Below are 9,700 nucleotides of genomic sequence, written 5' to 3' on the forward strand. Positions count from 1 at the left end.
ATCTTCAGTGAGACAGGAATCGCAGTTTGGACAGGGTATTATTTTTGACAAATGTCTCACTTTCTTAGCGGGTACTCATATGACATGCTTTTAGTCTGTTGATAGGAGCAATTTCTTTTCTCGCCATCTCCAAGTTGAAAAACCAAGTGTAGCTTTGTTATATGTAGCAGTGTCGCCCGATACCATGTGTCATTGATGTTAAGAGTCCTTTTTCACAAACACTGTCCATCCCGTGTTTGATATGTAGGCGAGTGTGCTAAGGTGATTGCTGCACATTTGGATTATTTCGGTAGCAGCAGGTGCTGCACCTTTTTCGCCTGTTGGTCTGTAAGTTGTAATATGGAAATGACCCAGTATCCAGTGTAGATCAATCGGTTGGTGTATCTCCGTTGTACGTGTTAGTATATCGTGTGCCATTACTACATCCTGTACCAAGGGACTGGACATTGCTTATCTCCTGTTTCTTCTGCACTTCAACTACTGAGCATTTTCTTGTAGCGAGCCCATCTTTTCGTCAACCTTCCTTCTGGTTTCTTCAGGTTTATCTATTAAAAAGGAATAACTTACCACTTATTTTGTTAATAAATTCAATCAATTTTGTTCTATTTTTGTGAATTTTATTTCATAATCTACAGTCGTCAGAAATGTTCCTCATTGTCATCATTTGTAATTTTAATCTGTGACATACTTACACCACTCTGAGATATTTTAATATTGCTGCCCGAAATCTGCTACTCTTGAATTACTTACGACCCAGGTCCTACTTTGATACAGTAACTCTGCGACCTTAGAAAATTTCAATCATATGTTGTGTTTCAGGTTTACTGCCTAAGTATATCTGCGAAATTAACTAGTTTCTTCTTTATATCTTTATCTTATTAGTATGTTCTCTTGCAGTCCAGGTAATTAAAACTTTTAATTTGTGACTTTTAATTTGTTCTACCATTCCATGATTTATAACGACTTTTAATCTTATGTATTCTTTCCCTTTAAGACCATTTTTTGCTTTTTCTTTCAATACCTTACGATCACACTCTTTACTTGTCTTGTCCAATAAGCAAATTTCTGTTTGTAAATATTCCTCTTTTTCTGCCAAAAGCAAGGTATCGTCTTAATATAATAGACAGGGAAATATAATAAGGCTGTCTGTTTTTGATTCAGCACTCTGTCTATCGTAACTGAGCTTGCACTCTCGTATTACACCTCCAAGATACATTCTAAAAATGTCTATTACGCACTACATCTTTTCCTGACCCGTTTGTTTGTCAATATAAGTTATGTAAGTTTATTTTTCAAGTGTAGTAACATTATGGAATCTCTGAACATGTTTTTCAGACATCGCAGCGCTTCCCATAATCCACCAGCTATACGCCGGAAATGACACAAAACCACCTTGTGTCGATCTTCGGGTCATAGTCGTACTCGACGTCATTGAGAAGTGGAATGAACATCCACCCTACAAAGACCATACAATTCAAAACCTAACGGTGGGTGGTCGATACTCAGCCACCGAACGGGACAACGGTGATGGAGGAGGAAGGCAAGGCGAATAATGTGAAGCGTCCCGTCGCCAAAGAGATCATTAGAGACGGAGCACAAGCTAGGATTAGGGAAGGAAATCGGCTTTGGTCTTTGAAAGGAACCAATCCGGAATTTGCCTGAGGCGATTTAGGGAAATCACGGAAAACCTGTGGATGGCCGGACGCGGGTTTGAACCGTCGTCCTCCCGAATGCGGCTTCATTGTGCTAACCACTGCGTCACCTCGCCCGGTAACGAAGATAAAGAACTGCCTATGTCATTAAAGACGGTCTGAAGGACTTGTAGAAGTGACACCGACTGTTGCGATCTCAAAGTCAAATTTAACCAAAAAAATCACAAAATCTAATTTGTATGTCTACATCTACATGATTACTGTGCAACTGACATTTAAGTGCTTGGCAAAGGGTTTGCAGAACCACTTTCAGATAATTTCTCGATCGTTACATTCTTGTGTAGCACTTAGGGAAAAATGATTTGTGATTTCGCTTATTTCATTAAGATGGCCACTTCTTCCTACATAGATGGGGGGCTAAAAAATTATTTTTGAATTCGAAGGGAACATTTGGTGACTGAAATTTCGTGAAAATATCTCGTCGCAATGAAACCTGTGTTTTACTGGTTGTGTGTGTTCTGTAATGCTTAATTCTTTCATATCCAGATTGCCCACTGCTTTCGAGACAGTTTGCTCTATTTCGTTCTCTTCGTGTCCTACATTATTGCAATTAATTATTTTCTTTCTTACATATTTTAAACCTACTTCTACATAGATACTCCTCAAATCACAGTACGGTGCGTGTTGGAGGGTACCCTGTAACACTACTGGTCACTTCCTTTCCTGTTCTACTCGCAAATAGTGCGAGGGAAAAGCGACTGTCTACATGCGTCCGTTTGAGCCCTAATAGTTCGTATCTTACCTTCGTGGTACTTACGCACAATGCATGTTGGCGGCAATAGAATCGTTCGGCAGTCAGCTTCAAGTGCCAGTTTTCTAAATTATGTCACCAGTGTTCCTCGAAATGAACGTCGCCTTCCCTCCAGGGATTTCCATTTGAGTTCGCGAAGCATCTCCATATCACGTATTGTTCGAACCTACCGGTAACAAATCTAGAAGCCCGCCTCTGAATTGCTTCAATGTCCTCCTTCAATTTGATATGGTACGGATGCTAAACACTCGAGCAGTATTCAAGAATAGGTCGCACCAGCAACCTATAAGCAGTCTCGTTTACAGATGAACCACACTTTTTTAAAATTCTCCCAAGAAACCGAAAACAATCAAGCGCTTTATGTCTTTCTGACTTGTTAAGCATTTTCATTGTTTAAACCCAGTTTTGCCTCTTGTGAATACAATATTCAATTAGGCGTACGCTTCTAAATGATGCTGGTGGGGTTTTAGTGCACTTCTTTATTATTACTAAATCAGATTAAGTTCTCTTTTGTCTACGACTGCACTGACTGACCTAAACAAGTTGATAACATACTTCAGGTAAGATTCTAACCTCTTTCACTAGTTAGTTTTAAATTTTAAAGCATATTTTCGTTTTATCATTTTCCTCCGTCTTTCTAACTAAAAGCTTCCTGCAACCATTGCTGCAGTTTTGTCAGTATACAAGAAACTGGTTGTTTTGCTTAACCTCACTCCGTTTTTTTGTTCATGATTTTTGAGGCCCATAAAATACGAATTATATTAGTATATAAGCAGCAGTATGAGATGACGTATTAATTGCGTGGAGAATTCAAACATACCGATATCAACCTGAGGTACTAATGGAAGAAGTATAGGCTGGAACGACTGAAATTTAATTTTTTTTTTTTGGGGGGGGGGGGGGTATATGGGGATTGGTAGGCACCTTTGGGACATAAGGAATGGTCTACCCACAAGTGAGAGAAAAGCCCGAAACAAGGTATTTCAACTTGCTAGCAGTTTGATATCAAGGCACTTCATTCAAATACAGTAGCTATTCAAAATTCTCCGAACACTCCTATGTAACATTGAACATTAGGTCTCACAAGAGGCGGATCCGCCAGTAATAAAGGAGGCAGGGAGTAATGTGTTGTCAACAGAGCTGAGTGACTTCGATGTGGACTACTCACTGGATGTCACCTAAAGGTTCGTTTACATGGACCACAAAAACTTCGTATTGCCGACAATATATCTCGACAACATTGTCCTGCAACATTGCGGCCACACATACTACAACGTTACTGGCCACTACTGCCTGCCAATTTTTGCGGCAAAACATTTCCGGGCCAGAAGTGTTTAGAAGAGGCCATACTATTGCAACAAAATGGACGAACGCGATCTAGCGGAAGTGAGCGTGGCTCTCCTGCTTTCACATTACACAAATAATGAAGTTACAAAGAAAAAGGTGAGTCGGGCTTAGTGGAGGCGCTACTTTTTAAGAAAATGTTTTCAGAAAATTTAACTAGTGTCTGATGCTCAATACAAACCTGTTCCAGAATCTTATAGGGATCTCGAAACAAAGTTTCCAATATCTCTGTCCGAGAATTGCTAAAACCGATGCAGATTTGGGACAAGGTATTTTATTTTTTATTTACTTATTTATTCCAAAATTTTATACGAGTTACAACCCAACTGGTGATCGCCCTTCTGTTTTTATTTATTTATTTATTTTTTTTGCTACTGGTGATTCGTACGGAAGTTTAAGTATCTCTTTAAAGTTTATTTTTGTTCACTCGCACTCATCGCTGTTTTTACTGGCAATTTCTGCATCAGGTACATCTCGAGATTAATATGAAAGTCATGGTATCAAGTGCAAACCATGTAGATGAAGAGCGATATGCACTTACACACTTCCTATGGAATACTTATGGCTCAAATGGCTCTGAGCACTATGGGACTTAACATCTAAGGTCATCAGTCCACTAGAACTTAGAACTACTTAAGCCTAGCTAACCTAAGGACATCACACACATCTATGCCCGACGCAGGATTCGAACCTGCGACCGTAGCGGTCGCGTGGTCGCAGACTGAAGCGCCTAGAACCGCTCAGCCACTCCGGCCGGCGGAATACTTACGCATTTGGCGTACGTTAGAAGGCTTCGGAATTATTGTATGTTTCATCAAGTGTGATTCTGAGCTCATCGGTAACAGCTGACAAACTACTTTTTTTTCAGATTAGAATCTTTCTTTTCCTTAATTTCGACGTCATATATCTCTGGTCATAAGCGAATCGCAGTTATAAATTAAATAAGTCTCTCGTTGTCCATTTTATTGCTGTACACAACAAAGTCACAACAGCAAACAACTACGAAACACATGCCTATATGTTTGCGGGCGAACATTCGGAAAAAACCAAATCGATATTGCTTTCGCTCAGACCTTGGCTCAGGCACGTGACTGCAGCGCTGTTAGAGAAGTAGGAAACAATGGTAGAGCGAGAGGGAAGCACTTACAAACGAGGATAGAGATAGCTATTGCACCGCAATACGAAATATTCTCCAACCTTGGTGGACAACACCGTCAAACCCTTGGTAATACACCGGAAACTACCTGCAACAACCTGCAAGATCAGCAATCTTTTCCAGGCATTCTGCAAAATTGTCTTCTTTTGTGCTCATACTACAGAAATGTTGATGGTAATGTTTATGTGGCCAAATACTGTGGTAAAATACGACCCATCTAAACACACCTTAAGGGGAAGCATACCGTGGTTCAGGTCGAAAAAAATCGATTTTCGGTTTTCATCACATTTCGATAGATTATGGTTTTATTTAAGTACTCTGAAAAGGATTTTGCTGAAAAAAATTTTTTTTCGTGCATTTAAAGAGCATTTTCCTACCACGTGTGTTTATGTGCCACTCCCACTTTTCTGTCACCCACTTTTCTGCATATATTTTAGATCTTTATATCCCGTTAGGGACTTTTTTTACCTCCGAGTGTGTTGGCTATCCTTGGAATGCAACGGTCGGTATTCTTTTGTTTCCGCTGTTTGTAAGCAACACGCTTTCAAACACGTGGTTAGTTTTGTTCAAGTGTGATTGCGAGTAGCTGTTACACTTACGTTTGCAGTGCTTCTTTACGTGTGTTTTGTTATACGAGTATTTATTGAAGATGACGAAACGTAAAGGCATTTTCAAGAAACAACAATTTAGAGGAAACAAGTTTAGAAAGCTTTCTGTACAAGAGGTGGTGCAAATAAAATAGGGCTCAGGCAACTGGAGAATCTTAATCTCACCTGCATTCTCTTCCTGCTGCTGTTATTACAGCAATTCAACCTATTGCCAGAGACTTGGCTTATCCTGACCTTCTAAGGAAATGTCTGCATGGGCAGACACTGAACCCAAATTAATGTTTCAACAGCATAATTTGGAGCCGCCTTCCTAAAACTGTATTTGTAGGCATGCATACAATGAGTCTAGGAGTTCATGATGCTGTTATTACATTCAATCGTAGTAATATTGGAAAGCTGGGAATTCATCCTGGTGAAAATATGATCACTGGGCTGCAAGATTGCAATGAGGATAGCCGATGCAGACAGGTCTGCATCTAATATCGCCAAGAAAACAAGACAAACATTCAGGAAGGTGAAAAATAAGCTGGAAGACCTGCTAGAGACCAAAGAAAAATGGTTCAAATGGCTCTGAGCACTATGGGACTTAACTTCTGAGGTCATCAGTCCCAACTAACCTAAGGACATCTCACACATCCATGCCCGAAGCAGGATTCGAACCTGCGACCGTAGTGGCGGTCGCGTGGTTCCAGACTATAGCGCCTATAACCGCTCGGCCACTCCGGCCGGCGAGGCCAAAGAATTGCCATCATATGCAGCAGCACAGTTTTAATTAACTGTAACAAATTTCAAAAGTTTTTCTTTGAAGTCAATTTCCCGCAAAACTAAAATTTTCAGTATATATGCCCCATTATTTCAGAAGCTATCATAGATAAATGAATAAAATTTTCAGAGTCTCTGCATATCATAAAAAGGAACCTCTGGTACTACATTCATTAATAGTACCCCATTAGGAAGTGCACAAAAAAATTCTGCAGAAAAAACTTAATACTTTTTGTTAATAAATTAAAAAAAAAGTACTTCTTAAAACTATAAGATGGATAAAGTAGATTTTAAGCTCCTGCATCAAATAGTTTTTTTCATAAATGGGCCAAACACTTGCCTAAACTAACATGGGTTAGATAGGCAGGGTGCGGTCCCCTTAATAAATACATCAGGGACGTTATTTCAGGCCATCCATAGCTGCGAAGTTCCACTGCTGGTGTCGTGATTGTCAAGTGGAGACGCTTGAGAACAACAACAGCTAAACCAAGACCAGAGGGACCTCATGTACTGACGGTCAAGGACACTCAAAGGTTCTCGTAAAAAATTGTATGAAAGCAATGCAACTTATCACCCGTGAGTTGCAATGTGCTGTCACCTCCTCAGCTAACACAGTGATTATGCATAGGAAGGTAAGTGACTGGGCTGCAATGGCTTGTTTTTGATGGTTAGGTTATGGTTCCCACATTGCACACAAGAACACGCCAAATGCAAGTGGATATGTAAGCATTTTACAGCAATGTGTACAAAACCGTCACATTTACGTGGAGCTATGCAAAGGCGTCATGATCTTTAGTATTCTACAATCAGAAAGACAGTGCAATGGCAAATAAGTACATATACTGGGTGATCAAAAAGTCAGTATAAATTTGAAAACTTAATAAACCACGGAATAATGTAGATAGAGAGGTAAAAATTGACACACATGCTTGGCATAACACGGGGTTTCATTAGAAACAAAAAAAAAAAAAAACAGAAAACAAATATTGTTAGACGCGTGAAAGATCTCTTGCGCGCGTCGTTTGGTGTGTCGTGTGTATCGTGATCTACCGACATCTCTAGGGATGCTGAAAGACAACATCCGACGGCAATGTCTCACCATAACTCCGGACATGCTTTACAGTGCTGTTCAGAACATTATTCTTCTACTACAGCTATTGTTGAGGAATGATGGTGGACATATTGAGCATTTCCTGTAAAGAACATCATCTTTGCTTTGTCTTACTTTGTTATGCTAATTACTGCTATTCTGATCAGATGAAGCGTCATCTGTCGGACATTTTTTGAACGTTTGTCTCCTTTTGGTTCTAATAAAACCCCATGTCATTCCAAGCATGTTTGTCAATTTGTAGCTCTCTATCTACATTATTTCGTGATTTATTCAGTTTTCAAATTTATACTGACGTTTTGATCACCCGGTATGTTACTGTGAAACTTCCTGGTATATTAAAACTTTATGTCACTTCCTGACAAAGCAGCGCACACTCCGCTGCACAGGAAAAATTTCATTTTGGAAATGTTATGTTCGCTTACGAGAGATCTTTTTATTCTGAGCCATGTTTATACCAATCTCATAGATCGGATTAAGATTTAGTACTACATTTATTTTCAAATGAGGTTCACTCATCCCACACTCTTACGGTACAACCCATAACCGAAATCTGTATTCAATTTCCCTAATTCACACCCGTGGATGCGCCACTGTCACTAATCAAAGACGTGTCCCACTGGTCCATTGGTTCGCAGACAGAACACATCTCTCCTGTAATATATCCTAGAATTCTCGCAACTAATTATAAAATATTTGTTTTTCTTTTCTGCGACAGAGCTGCATTATTGTGGTGGGAAAGCCAAATCCAAACTTTTTTTCAGGTTTCTTCATATAATAAGCATTGAATTTGCATGAAGAATTCCTAATTGATAGTTCGACCTCAAGGCAATAACACTTGGTGCCCTACGCCGTTAAAATCGAGGAACACAGTGCGCATAGCCTTGTCGAGCGATCCAGAATGTTTCCACTGGGATGACAGGGCCTTAGTTTGGACGTCACAAGCGATAACCGATATCTCATCACCTGTGGCGACACGTATCGATATTAATGCATCGTTATTGACTTTGTCTAGCCACTCCTGAGCGACGTGCATTAATCGCCGGTTTTGTTTGAAAGTTAACACGTTTCATATCGAAAACAACTGGAAAAACTTCAAGGCACCACTAGATACCAACATCATCAGCGCGATCTTAGTGTTTCAACGATCGTTCATAGTAATTTGTATCACGTTTTTCGCGATTTCGTCGGTTAATGATGTGCTATGGCTCCCCATTTTCGACGTCTTTATGGTCTTCTTTTAAAAGCTTAATAACACTTTTAAAGCCTTGTTTTATCCATAGCATAGTCATCAACAGCAATATTTAACAATTCTAAAACTCTGCTGCATTTTACTCCGTCGCTATAGCAAAACGTAACGGATATTCTCTAACACAGTTTTACACAAAATAAATAATGACTGATACTGCGAAAACACATGCAACCTTCTTGGCAGCTGATAAAATATTAAATATACAATATGGATAACACTGTACATATACTTTTCAGACATGTTTACCAACATAAAAAAGAACAATTCGAATTCGTCTAATACAACATGCGAAATTCAAAATTTCCGTCACTTTTGAACACGCTACGTATACAACGACTTCCTCTTTGTACTCTGACGCCTGACCAAAATCTCTTGGACATTGATGAATCACGATGTGAGACATACAATCATGACACTCATACGCATTTTTGTTATACTCCGCGATAGCAGCGCTCCAAGTAGCCAGCGAGCTACACGAATAAGATATCGGACGATTGCGAATAGTATAGTGACTTGTAACATAGCTTTTGAAATTGAGAGTGTATGTACTCTATAAAAATCTGCTAAAAATTTACACTGCATTTGTCTGTCTTTACTTACTTACGGCTTCTGGAAGGTATGAAACTGTGTTACAAAACAGTTCACTCATTGTTTTCTTTATTGAGGAAAGTCGTTTTCTTTCAAAAACAGAAGGATGTCAAGTAAACAGCAGAAGACGTGATCTTTTACAGAAAGACATCACGTATCAACCCAACAGCGTGAAATTTTGTTCACTGCATTCCTAGTCAAATCATTGCTTGTGGAACAGAAGAAACTTGTGTGGAATGCATTACCTACATTATTTAACGTACCAAAAATAACACCATAACTGTAACAGAGGCGAAAATCACAATAATAAAACATCAAACGCAAGAAAACTGTCTTCCAACAAAGTGAAACAATTTCCACAATTATTGCTACTTTTGAGCCGCAAAACGGAAAGAATCTTTATCAAAAGCAGTATCATT

The sequence above is a fragment of the Schistocerca gregaria genome, chromosome 3 (assembly GCF_023897955.1).
Source record: "Schistocerca gregaria isolate iqSchGreg1 chromosome 3, iqSchGreg1.2, whole genome shotgun sequence".
NCBI classification, from domain to species: Eukaryota; Metazoa; Arthropoda; class Insecta; order Orthoptera; family Acrididae; genus Schistocerca; species Schistocerca gregaria.